The sequence below is a fragment of the Leptopilina boulardi genome, unplaced genomic scaffold, assembly GCF_019393585.1.
Source record: "Leptopilina boulardi isolate dan_hultmark-lab unplaced genomic scaffold, ZJU_Lbou_2.1 LbouV2_167, whole genome shotgun sequence".
NCBI lineage: Eukaryota > Metazoa > Arthropoda > Insecta > Hymenoptera > Figitidae > Leptopilina > Leptopilina boulardi.
This window is the reverse complement of record NW_026137715.1, coordinates 374,353-394,885: the sequence shown is the minus strand read 5'-3', so window position 1 is coordinate 394,885 and position 20,533 is coordinate 374,353. Positions and strand designations below refer to the sequence as shown.

General features: G+C 29.9%; 2 protein-coding genes across 3 annotated transcripts in view; one reads left to right on the top strand and one right to left on the bottom strand.

The window, feature by feature from the left end:
• The window catches only part of LOC127277426 (uncharacterized protein DDB_G0287625-like), a 33,559-nt gene that overhangs the window by 8,461 nt on the left and 4,565 nt on the right, over window positions 1-20,533 (bottom strand). The window lies entirely within an intron of this gene.
• The window catches only part of LOC127277427 (fat-like cadherin-related tumor suppressor homolog), a 307,324-nt gene continuing 302,437 nt past the window's right edge, over window positions 15,647-20,533 (top strand). For both annotated transcript variants that reach the window (XM_051298530.1, XM_051298529.1), the window contains exon 1: window positions 15,647-16,049. The gene's annotated coding sequence lies outside the window, so the exon portion shown is untranslated. The remainder of the gene's footprint in view (window positions 16,050-20,533) is intronic.

The following is a 20,533-nucleotide window of genomic DNA, read 5'->3' as shown; positions in this document are numbered from 1 at the left end:
ATGCTTTTTGTTTTCTGACATCTTATCTTATTATGAAACAGTTTTGTTTTTAAATTATCAATTAAAATCATTACTTGAAACAATTCTATTAACTGTCATCAGTCATGTTAGGTTGGAATCGAATGTATTTCAGGGTTGGGTAGGTGTAATAAATTCATAAGTTAAAGTCAGGGTACGGACACAATTTGAATCTGCATTTCGCAAGTGAAACTTAAAGGTACGTTCACACTGTATCATTTGTGCATAATTGGTAGTCAAATTTCTTGACATTACTATTTAATCTGGTTTAGTTAGAAAAGTTGTTTGCCCGCCCTTGGAAACCGAAGGAATAGGTTTAAAAATTAAAAGAAGGACTTGCATTATTTTAATAACCATAAGTGGTATTAATTTGAATCAAATATTTAGATCATTGTTACTTAGCAAAAATGACAAACTTCTTCGAAGACAAATTCTGTTAAGTTTTACATCAAAGCTCTCCAGATTTAACCCGAGTACCTTTTGGTCTGTAAGTCCCGTCAGGTTTTCTAATTGGATCAACTATCAAATTATTCGCAAGACTAGGTCTAAGAACCGGTTTTCAGAGCATCGGTGATGATGAGCTTCTAACAGATGAGACAATTTTACGTTAACTGTTCAAACAAAAAAGGTACTCTTATAGACTTCAGCATCATTGGAAATCAGCAATAACTTGGAAATGATAAATTTTCGTGTCCATAAATTTTTAATCAAATTTTTGATACCTCATTTCTATTATTCCATTAAAAAAATAAACTCTGAAACCATATAACTATTTATATAAAACATGTAGGACATAATATAAAGCCTACCATATCCAGTTAGCACCGTTAGACATTTTTTTTTAAACATATGTTTACCTCGATTTAACACACGAAGGACATTCGTATATTGTGTGTATATATATATACATATGTATAGAATTTATATGCATATGTATATGGATATGTAATATAAAGATTGCACTTATGCCGCTACTCAACGAGTAGATCAGAGCAGAAAAAAAGGTGTTTAAGATGGCATGGCGTCTACTCAAGCCGAGGCAATCGAGCTCCTGTTACTTTGCCTTGCCTTACCTGTCTGGCAAGTTTTTTTCTTTCTTATAACCACAACAACACCAAGCAAATCATTGTGCCATGAACGTGTGAGCTTCTTGGCGCCAACACTGTGTCCGTTCGTTCAACACATATATTATTACATATTCAATAAAATCATCATCATTTTTTAAGAACCTGATAAAATGTCAATGTTAAGAGCCGCATGCAACTTGCTTCCCCCAATGATATATAATATCCTTAGTATTATATTTTATCTAAAGAGAAATTTTATTTAAATTATACAAAAAAAGTTGCAAAATTTTTTTTTTTTTTTTCATGTAATTCTATACTTTTGTGAAATCTTTTTCTTGTAGATTGTAAAATCACTTTGAAAGCGGTTTGTGCAAAAACAGCATACAAGTCAATAAATCGAAATTGTTTAGAAATTTTTTTTTAAAATTGTTTTTATAATAGATATTTATCCTTAACATATTAGAAGAGAAAAAATTAAAAAAAATGCTATTCATTTTGAATAATAATTATTTACTTATGTTATTCTTTACTAACCCACTTGGAAAGATTCCCTAGAAAGTGCCCCCTGGAGGTTCTACCAGAATTCCGCCGGAATTTCATCGGAGTTCCAAAGAATTTCCAATGGGATTCCGACGGAATTCCGATTAATTTCTTCAAAAATTTTAGAGTCCTAATTCCGTCAGCATTCCGTCGGAATCCCATCGGAAATTCTTTGGAACTCCGATGGAATTCCGACGGAATTACGTTGGAAGTTTCGGCGGAATTCTGGTAGAACCTTCAGGGGCACTTTCCTAGGAATCTTTCCAAGTGGGAATAATTCTTAAAATTTTGATTAAGCATAATTGAAAACTACGTATTTTTAATTAAACCAACTGAACTTCAAAGTGAACACAGTATTATCAACTTATGCCAAAATTCTATAAATGTTTCTATATAATATTCTCGTCAACTACCACACTCTTCTCTAGTAAAATTTTAGTGACTTTATAGTAACTTTTAATTTTATCTAGAATGTCATTAGATTTTTACTGGAACAGGGTGCGGTTACTACTGAGTAGCAGAGTTGGGAAGCGATAATAATTTGAATATTATTTCACGTAATTGAATAGTTACTCTAAATAAGTTATTTTTTTTATGCTACCTTAGAAAGAATTTAAACCTATCAGAAGAATAGAAATTAACCAACTGAAATCATTCCCTGACAGAGATGTAAATACTTCCTTAAATTAAAAATAGAAAAAAATTTGCTAAGAAGTTACCCCCCCCTTAAAAAATTTGGAGATTTTATTTTAAATACCGATGTTTCCCTGTTCCCTCATGTATTTTCCCCAATTATTCATCATCTAGTATGAAAAACTTGCTTTTTAGCCACTTCGAAATCTCGCACTCATTGAATTTCATTTTCTTCTTATTTTTATTTTATGTTCAATTTTCAAAATTACCAATGTGAAGAAAGTATTGTAGAATAGCCTTAATAGACTTTAGTACATTTGGAAGGTTGCCATCTTTGATGCGCAACTAGGAATCATGTTCTTCTGCTGTTTCTGCAAAAAAAAGAAAATTTGATTATTTTATTTTTCAATATAGTTGAGTAATTTATTTAATACTTTACACCAGATTATAGATAATCATTTAAAGATAAATTATTATCCAAAAAAAGTGATTTTCTTAAAAAATTGACACTGCACAAATCACTTTAATTTTAAAACCAAAGGAGTGTACATTTTTTTTCTGAACACTTGCTTCCTTATTTCTGAAAATCATTTGTATTTAATAAAATTAGATATTATTATTGAGTTAATATTTTTTCCAACTATAAATGAATTCTAGAAAGAGTAAATGACTTCTTGTGTACTGAAAACAGTTACTTTTTATCTACTCATAGTCAATTTCGAGAGCAGAATATAGTTGAAGATTTAAGGCCACTTATGTTATTATTACATATATATAGAAAGAAAGAGAGAGAGAGAGAGAGAGAGAGAAGGAAAAAGAGAAAATGGAAACGGACCGTAACAAAATTACATAAGGCCTCAATCAGATATTGGAAATCTTTTGTACATTCCTGCATTATAAATCGCAATTCCGATCTTTTGAGTTTGCAGCAATACGATATTCTTCTGAAGATCGTGACCTTCGCACGGATCGTTATTACATGCCGTAAATCATCGTTGGAAAACAACACATCGTGTATTTCTCGCGTGTGATGCTGCGGGAGTAATATTACTTGGAGGGATGTGCCTTGATGAAAGCTATGCGCGCGGACCTTTTTCCCGAGGGATTCGACGTATCTCTGTGTGTGTGTGTGTGATGGTAGAATTTCTCATCGTGGCCTGGCAGAAGAGAGCATCAGTGGGTTTATGTGTGATTTCATCTTTCATTTGACGAAGTTGCGGTGAGTGCGGAATAGGGGGTGAGAGGAAGAAACGAGGGGTTAAAGACTGCGGTGCGATATTATATCGCTACTAAAATCAGACGCCAATGGGTTTTTTTTACCTCTCACCCTTTTTGGCGTGTACACGAATCGATGATAGTGAAGAAATATAACACTCGTATGTTTGATATAAGGACAATTATGAATTGAGTAGGCGTCTCGGAAGGGAGAAACACAAATCGGATACAAAAAACCGATTTTAATTTTTTTTTTCATAATTCTCGTCAACTACTGCACCCTGCTCTAGTAAAAATTTAGTAACTTTATAGTAACTTTTAATTTTAACAATAAAGTCACTAAATTTTTATCAGAGCTAGGTGCGGTAGTTGACGAGAATTATGACAAATTGCGATTGAAAACCAACCATAAATGAAAATTTGGTAAGTTTGTCCAGTGACGTATTTGAGTAGTTAGGGCCAATGCACAATAGCGAAAATCGTTGGTACATGAGATAGAAAAGGACACAAATATATCACTGCCTTTTTCTATACCTTATGTCAAACTTACGTTAGCAAACGACTTTTGTGCCTCTTTTACCTAAAATTTGTTAAGGCTGTTCTACAATACTTTCTTTACATCGTCAATTGTGAAAATTTTGATAAATTTGTCCAGTGGCTTATTTGAATTTAGGGCCAATGCACAATAGAATGTCGTTAACAAACCATAGTCCTTTAATTTTCATTCTAGTGGTTTATTAATATGAAATGAAATTATTTTTTTATCCAATAAATTCGCCGCATTACACTGGCTGCGAATTTATTTTTTAATGTACATACATATGGAATGTATTTAACTATTTTAATAATTAAAATTACAACTTTTTTATGCTTCATTAATAATGTATATTTTCCTATACATATAAATTAAGTGTACAGCATGTATATATATATAAAATGATTTCTAGAGACTTTGAATGAAATTTAATTCCAGACATGCGGAATTCGAGGAATAAAAATTTCATCTAACATCAATATACATATATGGGTACTGACCGTACTTTTTAATATGTACACACGTACCTATATTGGAAGTTGAAATCCGCGACTCGTCGAACTGACCGTTGGGGTTATTGAAATATTTCCGATGGAATTTCTCTATATATATTGAAAATACGGTATGATACGACCATTGGAAGTTTTTTTTCTCGAATTTTTCCGCACAACGACGTAACTTACATGCCACTGGGATTCATAAGTCTTTTGCAGAGGGTTCCGAATCGTAATATGTCACATTGAGTGTCGATAAATACCCATTATTTTCCAAAGAAAGTGCCATTTAAAGGGCTTCAACCTCTCTTTCACTTTTATATATAGATATATAGAAATCGAACATGCTCGATACCAAGTAAAGGCCAGATGGTCTCATTTGTTGTTGAATCGGAAAATCTGTTCAAAGATACAGCCATTATTATGTCACCCCAAGAGATATATATGAACCCTTAGAAAAATTTGAGATCAACATATTTGGCGTTACTTGTTCAATATGCCTGTTACATTAAAAAACACGTGTCACTTTCTTTTATCCTATAGGTAACGCGTTACTTTCTGTTACGATTTTAGTTCACTAATTCTAATAATAACAGTTGTATGCAATTATTTTAAAAATTCAAAATCTCTCTAGAGTTGTAATTAGAAATAATTATAATTCTAATAATTTTCGACTAATAATTATTATAGTCGAAAGTAAAAGGGGAAAGGAAATATTTTTTTTTTCTACGAACACGCTGCTTAGAAATTCTCCTAATCGACGCTGGTAATGTTTGACCATCATTATATTTGGCAAATGTTCTCGTTTATAAACGAATCACGATCGTATTCCAATTTCTTTGCCATCTGGATATGGTTCCGTGCGCGTGTGCTTGAAAAATAGATGGAAATTCATTTGACACCTGGTGTGTATGGACCTTGGTAAATGTGGTTCCCGGTGTACCCTCTTTAAAATGTCCCTCTCGTATTGTGAACGTCGACCACAACAAACCGTATACAATCATTTTCCCTTTTACCGAACGTACATAAGAATTTTTGGGGGTACATTATAAAATACAATAATTCAAATATATTGTGGAACTTACAATTTTAAATTCCTTCTCTCTCTCTCTCTCTCTCTCTCTCTCTCTCTCTCTCTCTCTCTCTCTCTCTCTCTCTCTCTCTCTCTCTCTCTCTCTCTCTCTCTCTCTCTCTCTCTCTCTCTCTCTCTCTCTCTCTCTCTCTCTCTCTCTCTTCATTCTGAACGCCGTGCATCAAAGAAATTGCCCTTATTCATTGAAGTAAATAAATTTCTCATTCGATAAATCATTAAAAAAAAAAAAATCAATTCCTTTACTTCTTGGTTTTTAGGGGAATTTTTCAAATTTTTCTATTCAATTAAAAAATGTAAATTTTTTTAACAAACCAAATTCTGAAAATTGTTCATAAAATAAAATTAAGAAAAGGGAAAAGAAGGAGAAGAAGAAGAAGAAAAAATTCAATGAGTGAAATTTTAAAGTGGCTAAAAAGCAAGTTTTTCATACTAGATCATGAATAATTGGGGAAAATACATGAGGGAACAGGGAAACATCGGTATTTAAAAATTATCTTAAAATCTCCAAATTTTTAAGGGGGGAAGGGTAACTCTTCAGAATTTTTTTTTATTTTTAATTTAAGAAAGTATTTACATCTCTGTTAGGGAATGATTTCAGTTGGTTAATTTCTATTCTTCTGATAGGTTTAAATTCTTTCTAAGGTAGCATAAAAAAAATAACTTATTTAGAGTAACTATTCAATTACGTCAAATAATATTCAAATTATTATCACTTCCCAACTCTGTTAGTCAGTTGTAACCGCACCCTACTCTAATAAAAATCTAGTGACATTCTAGATAAAATTAAATATTACTATAAAGTTACTAAATTTTTACTAGAGCAGGGTGTGGTAGCTGACGAAAATTATGAATATGTAACGTTGGTTACACCATAAACTAATAAAATTATTATAGAATTGTTACGACTTTTCAAAATGTCGTCAAACCGGAAGTGCATCCCAAAAAAGTATTTACCCACTCTTGAAGCATAAATAATATATTTGATGCCAACAGAAATTAATAAAAAAAAAAGGAATTTCTAGTCATCTTAAACAAAATCTCCCTTTAAAATCACCAGTTTCTGTAGAATCATCCATGTAGCATTTCCGTTTGTTCACGTTTATTGCTCGGGAATTAACCCTTATCAGAATCGTCACCTCTCTAAGCAATAAGGATGAGGGAAAGAGAGAGTAGGTCGAGGGAAGTTTGTTAAGCTGAAAGTTCCCGGAAACTTGAAACCCGAAGGCCTTGAGAATCTCGTCCATCGAATATATATATATATATATGTACACATTAACGCTGGCCATCTTGTGCTGGTACAGCAAACAAGCTCCTGAAGTGAACCTTCAAAAGGTTTCAAACGCTCTCACCAAAGGGATGCAATGACTTGGTCGACGAAACAAACTTTCCACAAGGTGAAGAGGAAACAAAACTTTACAATTTACAGACACATGGAAAATGTACAATCATGACAAGATACTTGAGTGACATTCGTGTAAAGTTTTTGGAAGAATTATACTATTTCCACTTTATTCTTTAATATAATTCAATAAAGTAGTTATAATAATTTGGAAAATGACAATAATTGTAATGTTATTAATTTTTTGGTAGCTTAAGTAGAGCAAAAAGAAATTATTGTAAATTTACCCTAATTTGCGACTCATTTTGTAAACATCATTTGTAATAATTCTCGACAAATATCGCACCCTGCTCTAGTGGAAATTTATTGACTTTATAGTAACTTTTAATTTTATCTAGAATGTCACTAGATTTTTATTAGAGCAGGGTGCGGTTACTACTGACTAGCAGAGTTGGGAAGCAATAATAATTTGAATATTATTTCACGTAATTGAATAGTTACTCTACACAAATTATTTTTTGTGCTACCTTATAGGAAGAATTTAACCATGTCAGAAGAATAGAAATTAACCAAATTAAATCATTCTCTGACAGAGATGTAAATACTTCCTTAAAAATAAAAAAAATTTGCTAAGAAGTTATCATTCCCCCCTTAAAAATTTGGAGATTTTAAGACAATTTTTAAATACCGATGTTTTCCTGTTTCCTCATGTATTTTCCCCTAATTATTCATTATCTAGTATGAAAAACTTGCTTTTTAGCCACTTCGAAATCTCACTCATTGAATTTCATCTTCTCATTAATTTAACTAGGACTCATGGTCTTCCGCTGTTTCTGTAAAAAAAGAAAATTTGATTATTTTACTTTTCTAAAGTTCAGTAATTTATTTAATACTTTGCCAGATTATAGAGTTTCATTTAAAGATAAATTTTCAATTCCCAACTCGCTATTTGTCATAATTCTCATCAGCTGCCGCACCCTGTTCTAGTAAAAAATTTAGTAACTTTTAATTTTAAAAATAAAGTTACTAAATTTTCACTAGAGCAGGGTGCGGCAGTTGACGAGAATTATGCCAAATGGCGATAAGGGACAAAACTAACCTTTAAATTGCATAAATACTGTACTTCCGGTTTGACGACATTTTAAAAAGTCGTGACACTTCTACTATAATTTCATTAGTTTATGGACTAGTATATTCCGTTTGTGAATTATAACCCCCAAAAAAATTACAATTAATTAGTTTTTAATTATTAAAAATAGTTTTTAGAACAGATTTTACAAATACGCCATGTCGCTTTTATATTTAGAGGGGTGAATAGGCCAAATTTCCTGAATTTTGTTTTTTTTTTTCTTTGTCTTCTTCCTTTTTTCCTTCTTCTTTCCTCAAGACCCATTTCAGTCGGACGTTTTATCCTTCTCATTCTCTATTTATCCCGTTCCCCTGTGTGCACGCGGAAAGAGCATATTCGACGTCGGAGGTAAGTGACATGAAGATTTACACATGGAAAGTCAACTCGCTATGCGCCATTTTCAAACACACACACACACACACAAGAGATAGATACGAACGGGAAGTCTTCATCATTGCTGAGCATATAATATGTTCAATAGAGGAACGCGGGCGACGACATATTTGTGTCATATATATAAACCATAGATATTATTATTATTATTATTATTATTATTATTATATGTATATCGAAACTATCTGTATAATAAGGAAGTGATGAGGAAAAGCCAAAGATGGTAATCCGTAATAACATCGACAGGTTATGAGACAGGTACCTAACCTCTTCTGAGAGTAATAGGCTTTGAGAGAAAAAATATGTGCGCCTTTATAATGTATTTCCATTCTTAAGTGTAATCTTTGGTTTGTATATATTCTTCATCATTCCTGGTGGTTTTTTGACTTTTAGGATGACTTAAATCTTCATTGTTTGAGGAAAAAATGTTTTTTTTTTAAGTTTATATTGTATTTTCTTCACATGGTGGAGGATATTTTAGGTTAAGCTACGAACATTAGGGGAGTTGAAACTTATTTAATAATTTTATTAGTTCGTGACGTATGGGCAGCACAGGACAAATAACCAATCAGCAGCTTTCTAAATATGCCACTGGACAAATTTACCAAATCGTCGTTTCGTAACTTACGTAATTTTCAAAATTGCGCCAATGTAAAGAAAGTATTGTAGAACAGGCTTAACAAATTTTAGCTGAGTGAAAAATTTGGTTGGTGTCCATTGTCTCCACTCGCTTTTTGTCATAATTCTAATCAACTACCGCACTCTGCTCTAGTAAAAATTTAGTAACTTTATAGTAACTTTTAATTTTAACAATAAAGTTATTAAATATTTACTAGAGCAAGGTGCGGTAGTTGAGGAGAACGTATGGCAAATGACGAGTGGGGACAATGGAAACCAGCCATTTGTTCAGTAACGCATTTAAGTAGTTAGGGCCAACGCACAATAACAAAAATCATTCTCGAACGAGGTCCATGAGATAGAAAACGACAAAAATATATCTTTATCCTTTTCTAACTCATGCTTCACGTTCGAGAACGACTTTTACCAAACTATTTTACGTGTATTTAAGAAATTAACATATATTAACTTCCAATTCGGTGATTACTATTTGGTCATGATTTTGTGTATTGTAAAGTTAACTTAAAAAAAAAAGTTTGAGTTTAATTTAAGTTTAATTTATTATATGTATTTATTTCATCACAGAATTGTCTGATTATTTATACGTTAAAATTTCGTTAGAGATTATTTGCGAAATTTTTTTTTCTATATATGTATTATGAATTTTCCATTCTTATATATACTCAAGAGAAAAGCCACTTGTTCTTTTCTCTTTTCCAGTAAGTAATCGAAAATGACGAATCGACTGAAGACCATATCCTTATACTTTTGTGCTTATCTGATATATCTATAAGACGATCTACCCTCGAGTTTTATCCCTCATCGGCATTATATGTACTTTCTTGAATCCCTATATATAGTAACGAATTGAAGCTGATATTAGTAGCCTGATATCCTCTTTCTCTCTTTCTCCTTCTCTCTAGACGAATGTTATAAGCAAGATACTGAAAATTCTTTATAATATATATCATACTTTCAGACTATTGACTGCTATAAACAGCACATCAAATCAAATATTAAAGATGTGAACTAGAGTATATAGAAGCGAACTATTTTGATTTATCGATATAGGATATAAATGCGGATATAATGAATATGCGGTTATAATAATTGATTGGTAGAATTATTAATCCACTGAACACTAATTAAGAGTATTTTCAGTTTATGAATAAATTATTGTTTCATTAAAAACGGTTTTTATGTAAATTGTACCGTCATATATGTAGTTTTAAATCAATTGGTTCAAATTGTTATTTTATTATTTATTACACCTAATTGCATAAATGCTGTCCTTCCGGTTTGACGGCATTTTGAAATAACATTTCTATAATAATTTTCTTAGTTTATGGCTTACCATAAGCCACACGAACTAATTTTATTATAGAAGTGTCACGACTTTTCAAAATGCCCTCAAACTTATGCTATTCTAATTCAAATTTACAGTTTATTTAATTTTGGATTTTTCAAAAAAAATTAATTTATCTTGAAATCATGAATAGTGCAGAGTATAGAATATTATATATATAAGCTGTCTTTTTTAATGGAATGAAATTCATAAGGTTGAAATCTGTTTTTGAGAAATGATGCCAATGTCAGTTTGCAATTGCTTGCAATAACGAGTCTATATATATATATATATATATAAGGAAGTGAAGAGGCGATCGGATGCTGAACATAAGAGCTCTCGCTTCTCAATGCAACCGCGAAGGAAATTCATGAGGAACTTCAGGGCGCTTTCTAACACAAGTTTCACAGAAGAGGCGTCAGTTCCGAACTCTCGAGGATCCTTAAAAAAAACTCGACAACTTCTTGATTCTCTTGAACGTCGCTTTATATATTATTATATATTGATATTTTTTTTAATTTTATCTAGAATGTCACTAGATTTTTACTAGAGCAGGGGGCGGTAGTTGACATATAAAATTACTATAGTGACTTTATGGTAACTTTTAATTTTATCTAGAATGTCACTAGATTTTTACTAGAGCTGGGTGCGTTTACTACTGACTAGCAGAATTGGGAAGCGATAATAATAATTTGAATATTATTTCACGTATTTGAATAGTTACTCTAAATAAGTTTTTTTTATGCTACCTTAGGAAGAATTTAAACCTGTCAGAAGAATAAAAATTAACCAACGAAAATCATTCCCCGACAGAGGTGTAAATACTTTCTTATATTAAAAATAAAAAAATGTGCTAAGAAGTTATCCCCCCCCCTCTTAAAAATTTGGATATTAATTTAAAACAATTTTTAAATACCATCATTTTAAGATGTTTCCCTGTGCCTTCATGTATTTTCTCCAATTATTCATTATCTAGTATGAAAAACTTGCTTTCAGCCACTTTAAAATCTCACTCATTGAATTTTTTCTTCTTCTTCTTCTTCTTCTTATTACTATTATTATTATTATTATTAATTTTATTTGTTTATTACAGACACTAAACTGTGTCTTTGTGAGCGTATTTTTTATGATTATGCACTGAAAAAAAATTTATTTGATTCAAATATTCGGTTACTTGATTATTATCAAATAAATATTTACTTGAACCAAATAATTTTTATTTAAGCCAATTAAATAGTATTTGTTTCAAATACAAAAATTATTGGTCCAAATACAATTTATTTAATTCAAATAAAAATTATTTGATTCAAGTAAATATTTATTTGATAATATTCAAGTAATCGATTATTTGAATCAAATAAATTTTTTTCTCAGTGTGTAATATTAAAAATACAGAGATTCAGAAAATCGATTTTGTAAATTAAAATTATTTTCCTTTTTTAACACATTTAGTAGATAAATATACATTTGTTTCTAAAAAAAAAACAAATCTTATAATTCACCGAAAGGAGGCTAATTCTGAGAAATACTCGAAAATATACTTAAACGATTTTCACAATAGAAAATTTTCAAAATTCAAAATTTTTCTTTTACGATTTGGGATATCAATATATTGTCATGTTTGAGAGTGAAAAAAAAATGTTTTAGAATTTTTGTTCCCATTTCGTTTAATCCGATGGAATCTGGTAAACAGATGATCCCACAGTCCCATTGGCGCCTAAAGCTTAGGTCAATTTGATCCTTGTCTATACTTCCTTTGGTTTGGGGTTTTATGACTCTTAAAACATTGTCAAAATACATTTTTTTTCTTGTCAAGTTTCACACTCAACTTGACTTTTAGTTCAACTGTCACCATATGGTTAGTTTTATCTTCTATTCTCATTTCTAATTGATATGGAAATTAATAAAATAAAATTTTTATTTATTTTTTTTTTGACAAGTGGGGCGTGACTAATTATGGATTTCTGTGGCTATAAATGTCATTTAAAAAAATATAAAAAAATCGAAAACGTTATTTAAAATATAATCTTTTTTTGGTACGTTTGAAAAAAAGGGGGCGGGACCAATTAGTAAGCAATGAATATAATTGGTCACGCCCTAAAATAATTTTTTTTAAAAATATAATTGTAGAATTTTTTTATACAGGTGTCAATGAGAATTCAATTGTTTTAATTTTTTATTGTTGTCTGTACTTAAATAATGTTTTTGTCTGAAGGATTATTATTTGGCTCCCTCCCCCCATTAATTAGTCACATATTTTTATTATTTATTTTTTTTATAGATTTAATTTACTTTTTTATTTTCATTTATTTATTTTTTTATCCTTCATTTCATCTTTTTTTGTTTCCTTTCGCTAATAATTTAATCTTCTTTGAATTTTTTTAAAATTACTTTCTCTCTTATTTTCAATCTTCTTGTTTTTGTTTTATATTTCCATATATTATTTTTTACCCTGCATTTAATCTATTTTCTAATTAAATGATTTTTTTTTCTTCTGTTTCTAGTTTAATATATCTTCCATCTAAATCATATTTTTCATTATACTATTTCAAATTATGTAGGTTATTCTCTTTATTTTGTTTTAATTCAGTTTTTTCTTCACTTTTTTTTTATGTAATTTTTTATACTCGAGTAAATTTTATCTTTTTAACAAATGTTACCTTATTTTACAAAAAAAAAATGAATGTCAAAAGTAAAATATTCATATTTACACTAAAGAAAGAAATTTCTACTTTTAATTACGTGCAAAACTACTAATTAAAATTATTATTTTCCTATAAACATATATATATATTACAAGAAAAAAAATTTTAATTCTCGAAATTTATTCATGAAAATTCACGACAATAGCTGAATTACAGATTTAAAAATTACGCAAAATTAAAACAGAGGAGCAAATTTTGTAAAAAAAAAAAATAGTCAAGAACTTAATTAAATAACGTTTAATAGTTAGATAAAATCGAATAAAATATTTTAGGTTATCAACATAACCTCAAAACTGTCAAGAATATCATAACTTATCTAACTAAATATTTTTATTTAAAAATAAATATTAATATTTTTTTTTTTTAATTAAAAATAAATAATCGTGATTATCACTAGTGAATTTAGTCAATATATTTTTGCCAATTCAATTTGTGTAAGCAGTGCCACTTATTTTTGAAATTCTAATTACATTTCTTTTATGTGACGAAGGATGGCAAATTTTTTTCCCTTTGGATTCATAATCGTCACTTTTACTTTCTACTTCGTTTGAATTCATTTCATTTATAATTTAAACTGTCTAATATAAACTATTTAACAACGTCTAAAGCACGTGGCGAATATCATAAAAGTAAATATTACACTACATCCACTGCGCATGTTTGATGCGCAACGTCTTCTGCTATTCCCGCACGAAACAATTTTTGGTTGGTTTCCATTGTCCCCATTCGGCATTTGTCATAATTCTCGTCAACTACCGCACCCTGCTTTAGTAAAAATTTAGTAACTTTATTTTTAAAAATTAAAAGTTACTAAATTTTTACTACAGCAGGGTGCGATAGTTGACGAGCATTATGACAAATAGGGAGTTGGAACAAATACAGTTATCCTACTAAAGTCCGTTAAGGTTGTTCTACAATACTTTCTTCACATCGGTAATATTAAAAATTGAACATAAAATAAAAATAAGAAGAAGATGAAATTCAATGAGTGTGAGATTTCGAAGTGGCTAAAAAGCAAGTTTTTCATACTAGATCATGAATAATAATTGGGGAAAATACATGAGGGAACAGGGAAACATCGGTATTTAAAAATTGTCTTAAAATCTCCAAATTTTTAAGAGGGGGTAAGTTCTTAGCAAATTTTTTTTTTATTTTTAATATAAGTAAGTATTTACACCTCTGTCGGGGAATGATTTTTGTTGGTTAATTTCTATTCTTCTGACAGGATTAAATTCTTCCTAAGATAGCATAAAAAAATAACTTATGTAGAGTAATTATTCAATTACATGAAATAATATTCAAATTATTATTATCGCTTCCCAACTCTGCTAGTCACTAGTAATCGCACCCTGCTATAGTAAAAATATAGTGACATTCTGGATAAAATTAAAAGTTACTATAAAGTCACTAAATTTTCACTAGAGCAGGGTGCGGTAGTTGACGAGAATTAAATGGCGAGTGGGGACAATGGAAACCAAACCTTTTCTTTAAAGGGTTAAAGTACGGTCACAGCTCAGCTATCAAAGTAGGATTCTCGTCATCTACCGCAGCCTGCTCTAGTAAAAATTTAGTAACTTTTAATTTTAACAAGAAAGTCACTAAAATTTTACTAGAGCAGGATGCGATAATTGACGAGAATTAAATGGCGAGTGGGGACAATGGAAACCAACCATTATTGTAGAACTTTATTTACGGTTCTTTCACAAGGAGCAAATTAGATTTCAACCAATCAAAATGAAGTCTCTTACGGCAAATATTACCTTGCCGCAAGAGATTAAATTTTTATTGGCTAAAATCTAATCTGCTCCATGTAACTCAGTCCTTAACGATAAAATCAATAAAAAAAAATTGAGTTTTGATAAAATCGACTTTTGCGATTTCTGTAAAAAAAAACTGCTTCAACCCGGTAAAATTAAAATTAGTTTTTTTTAAATATATTGGAGATTAAATATGTTTTCTAGGAGCTGATTCTTTGTATTTTCATTTTAAAAATCACAAACATAACCTAATTTTTTTTTTTGAGAAGTTCTCTTCTCTCGCTGGAGCGTCACATATATGTAAATATATAAGAATAGACTATTAATAAATTTTGCAAAATCATGGCTGCTGGTAACGTTTAAAGCCATATATAAAGTGACTCATTTCTATAATTTACCGTTCTATTTGATAGATGCTAATAAGTAACAGAAGCAAGAAAATGCAAACAAACAAAGGCAGTCAAGTGCAAGAGCGTGAATGTGACAGAGGTAGACGCGGCGGTGTGTGCACGTTGCGACTCGCTCCAGACGTCCAGACTTCCGAGGGAGACGGGAATGATTACCTAAAGTATGAGAAAGAAAGAGAGAGAGGGATCCTTTAGTCACCGTCTCTCTCTCTCTCTCTTTTTTTCTCTCTCACTCTTTTTAACTGGAAAGAGATCGAGTTCGGCCGCGTAAAAGTTTCTCGAGAAAAGGAGACGGAAAGAAAAAGAGAGAGAGAGAGAGGGAGATAGAAAAAGAGAGTGGGGGAAAGGCATAGGATAGGCTGACTCGCCGTGTCGTCGTTAGCAGCCGCGCGGCGTGCTAGTTTCGGCTTGCCGCTCCGACGTGACGGTAGTCTCTTTGTCGGCGTTCACTTTTAATACTTGTGCGCCGAGTCGGCGTTTTTTCGCGAGTGAATTTTACTGTATAGTGCTACAAAAAAAAAAAAGAAAAAATAGTGTTAACTCAAGTGCAATCGACCTTGGATTTAAGTTTTGTGATTCTTCGTTTAGTGAGGAGAAAAAAAGTAGTTTCCTTTTTTTTGGTTACCAAGTGTTTTCTACAAAAGTTTGTACAGTGTTTTTTTTTTTAAAAGAAGAATTAGTTTTTTGTTTTCATTATTTGGATTACTTTTACACTTTCTTCGAGAAACAAATTGGAATTCTATTTCTTCATCTATAAAAAGGTAAGTCACTCTATGTTTTTTTTTTTTTTTTGTAGACTCTTCAGCCGGCTTTTTATCTTTTCTCAAGAACGAAAAAGTTGATTGAAAAAGTGTTTTTGAAGCAGAAATTCAGAAAAAAAAATCTTATAAAAGGCTTAAATTTGCCTTATTTTTTCGACCCTAGTGTTTAAAATTTCGAAATTCGTTCTTTTTCGACTTGAAAATTTTTTTATCTGGGGTCAAAACGTGAGGTCTGAAAATTCGGAGTCTAAATTGACGAAATTCGCAATAAGTTACGGATTGAAGAATGTACTTCCATTGGATAATAAAGAAAACCACCTATTAATGGCTTCAATTCCATTTCGGTTTATCGTTCAACTTTAATGATCCGTCGCTGAAAGTATGGAATGAATTGCTTATTAAAGCCCCGCAAGATTTAAGTGTACGTGTTTTATTACAAATTTTCAATGCTGCAATATTGAAGGGAATTGAAATCAAGAATTGAACAACTATTATATTGGTAGTTGGATTTTAGTTAACGGTTTTAACCTTGAAAATATTGGAAATGCAACTGCAAGTCTTGAAAGTTTATGTCGCATTGGACATGTGTTTAAGACCATCGTGTATGGAAGCAATGGTTTTTGAACGTAAAATGTAATTGACATGAAAAGGTCTATAAACCTTGGAAATTGAAGTGCACTTCTTGGAGAGAGGGAAAAAAAAAGAAGAGAGATGAGAGAACAGATGTTTTTAGGGTTTCTGTTGAATGGGACCGGCAGGTAGAAAATTTAACCCACACATAATATGATGCTGTACAAAACGCACGTTATCCAGCGGTGAAGATAGAAGATTTTTAAATTGCCTTCTTTTCAAGTGCTCCGGCATCGTCTTCTCTCTTTTTTCGGAAGTGACCAAATTATATGTATATATATCTATAACCGATGTTTTTTTTTTGAAGATTACAAGTTTGTTTCTATATTTAAGTTTGTGCCGTCTTTTGTGTATATATCGTCGATTATTTTATTGTTTGTAAAATTGTTGAGGCAATTTAGGTTAGATTTAAAACAGAGATGGCAATCGAAATATTTTCGGTTTTCACTTTTTTGTATTCTACTCAAAAAAAAAATTCGGTTTTACTATTCTGTATTCTTCGCAAAAATATTTCGGTTTTACTATTCTGTATTCTTCGTTAAAAAAATTTGGGTTTCGTTATTCAATTTTTAATGTCAGAAATGTTGGTTTCAGTTTCTCAAAAAATTGGGTTTTCATACTTTAGTTACGGGGGGTTTTCTTTAAAAAAAAAAAACTACGGCTTTAGTTTTTTAATATTAGAAATTTCAGTTTTGGCTTTTCAAAAATTTTGGTTTCAGTATTTTGGTTACGGTTTTTTTCTTAAAAAACTACGATTTCGGGTTGTTTTTCTTAAAATTTTACGGTTTTCGTATTCGAGTTTCGGTTTTTAATGTCAAAAATTTCGGTTTCTCAAAAATTTTGTCATTTTTGGTTAACGATTTCGATTGGCATCCCTGGTTTTTAATATACTTGATGCTTTAAACGTTCAAATGAAAACGAAATCATTTTTTTGGTTCATAAATTTTTAAAAATTACTACTGCAATGAAAAATAAACCAAAATTTATAAATTTATGTTCGGTTACAAAAACTCAATACTTACTAGTGAAATTTGAACTTAAAGCAGTAGTAGTAAAAAAAAATTCCTTCATTTGAACGTTTAGAAATTGTAAAAAATTTTGTAAAAAAAAGGCCAGAACGTTTATGAAACGATTTTAGTGACATAACCTATTTGCTATAATCGTTTCTTGAACTATAAAATTGTAATCTTTATTTAAATGTATGTACAAGCATTATTAAAGCTAAACTTTGACAATTTTGAATTTAGGAATATACCTCCGAATATACTAACAAACTAATATAACGAAAACTAACTAACATAAAACTAAAATACTAAAAATTTTTAATGGTATGCTTTTATACATTACCATTAATTTTTTTTTTTTTAAATTTACTTGTTATCTAATTTTTACAACAATCGACGTTCAAAAATCGTAAAATTGACAAATATACTGTACATTTATTATAAACGCTACTAAAAGAGCAAATGTCGCAAAACTAAATTCGACTATATTTTATCAAATATTTTTTATATACGACTTTGGAAAATTGGAAACATTGAGAAAAATATTCACGAAAATAAGCAAAAAATGTTTTGCTGTAACTGTAAAATATATATATATATAAATACGATTTAGTAAAAAATGAAAATGAGCTAAGAAGCAAAATTTTCGAAGAAACTCTAAATTTTATATATATAAAAAAAATGTACATGAAACTTTTATATACATAAAAAAAAACTTTACAGGTTATATTAAAATTTTGGGTGAAAAATATTATGGAAGCATTAAAAAATCATTCTAAACTTCAATATAACTTGTTGTAAAAGTTTTACACACATGCTATACTTATAATAACTTTTATTATATATGTATGATGAAAATTTAGTTTTTTGAACACATTTTCCCTAAATCGTTATAATATACAGTAGACTCTCACAAACTGTCACTCCCGCAAATTGTCCACATTCAGAAACTGTCTCTGACCGACATTCAGAAACTGTCCCGCTCCCCACTTTTCGTTTTCCCTTTCCTTGGCCAAAAGTGCGAGCTGCCAGAGCCGAAACGGAGTAAAAATTCAAGGGGGATCTCTGTCTTAGAAAATTTTATTTAAAACTTATATATTTAATATACATATATTAATAATATTAATATAAATATTAAAATATTATTTATTTCATGTACATTAATAATAATAATATTTAATTTATTTAACATTTTTAATTTGAATGATATATAATTTTTTTTAAACATTAAAGAGGTTCAACCCATTAACACAACGTCAAACTAAAAAATTGTTAACAGAACTAAAATTTTATTTTTCTTAACTTATGAACAAAACATTTTTAATAAAAATCAACGTACAGAATTGTAAAAAATCTTTTAAAGGGTCATTTCAGCTATTATTTGTAAGAATTCAATAAAAATTATATGTAATTGTTCACCTACTTTGAACAATAAATATAAAATGTCAAATAATTATTATATAACAACAAATTTTTGGGCAAAATAATGTATTTTGGAAGTTCTACAACTGAATCTTTTAAAATTTGTTAAAATTATTTTATTTATAGTTTTATGTATATTGTATATTTACCTATGTTTCGAAACATTTTATTAGAACCTTTGTATCTATAGAACGCAAATAGACAAGATACGATCCTGCAATTCCCACTACCTACTTTTGTAGGCGTGGCATAACGGAAGGGACAGTTACTGAATGTCGAAAATTTCACTTGGGACAGTTTGTGAGAGTCTACTGTATATTACAAATTATTTATGTAAAGCATTTTCTCGAACACTGTTACTATATATATTTCAAGTGCATACAGAAACTGAAATTGTAAAATTATTTTAAAATTTTTCAAAATTGGAAAGAAAATGTTCAAAATTATTTATTTATTATTATTCACATAAAAAACAAATACTGAAACCATTAACATCTTAAAATTAAAATTAACGCCTGGAAACTAGCGTAATTTTTATCTTAAAACTATAGATTAAGTCAATTTTAGGACTTAAAATCATACACTGAAGGCTGAAATTTAGTAAAAATGGTTCTAATGTTAATGGTTTTAGTTAAAAGTGCGAACTAAAAGTGAGTATTATTTTTTAGTGTGTTGAAATTAAAATTTGTGTTAATAAGTAGAGTATTGAAGTACAACATGGAGAGAAAAGATTGAAAGAAGACATCAAAAATTAGATCAAGATAAAAATGGAGGTGAAATTCATCGAATAATTTCTGGTGTGCTGTAAATTTCACTTTGACATTGAAAATGGATTTTTTTAAAATCAATAACGCAGAATATCTTCAGGAATAGAACGAAGTTCTATATGAACGATAGAAAAAGTGCCACTTTTTAAGGGAAAAGACATAATCGTAGAGTGCAGAATCTAAAGTATCTGTTTGCAGATTTCCTAAAAGTCCCAAAAAAAAAATAAAAGTCAAAAAAATTCTATGTAAAACCTTAAACGGGTCAACTTTAAGAGACTGTATCTCGGAAACTATTAGAGTATTTTTGAGCTACAAGGTTCTGTTTTTTATCAAATTATTTAGAATTTTATACACTTTTTTATAATAACTATTTTTATGCTAAAATGTCAATGGAAGGAGGCAATTTGGAAAAAAACTTGATTTTTTGCACCTAGTTCTTAAAAAATTTTTAGGTTCCAATAGGAGTTCGAAGTACCAAAATTTTTTTTTTTACCCCAAAATAAAGGGTTTAAGCAAACAAAATTGAGCTGCTGAGTTAAAACATCTATAAATGCTAACTTGACTGGACTAGTTGTACAATACACGTTGAAATACGTTGGGTCCAGCAGACCTGCTGTGCGATTTACGTTCCAATTGTGCCAGTTAAGGATTAAAACTACTG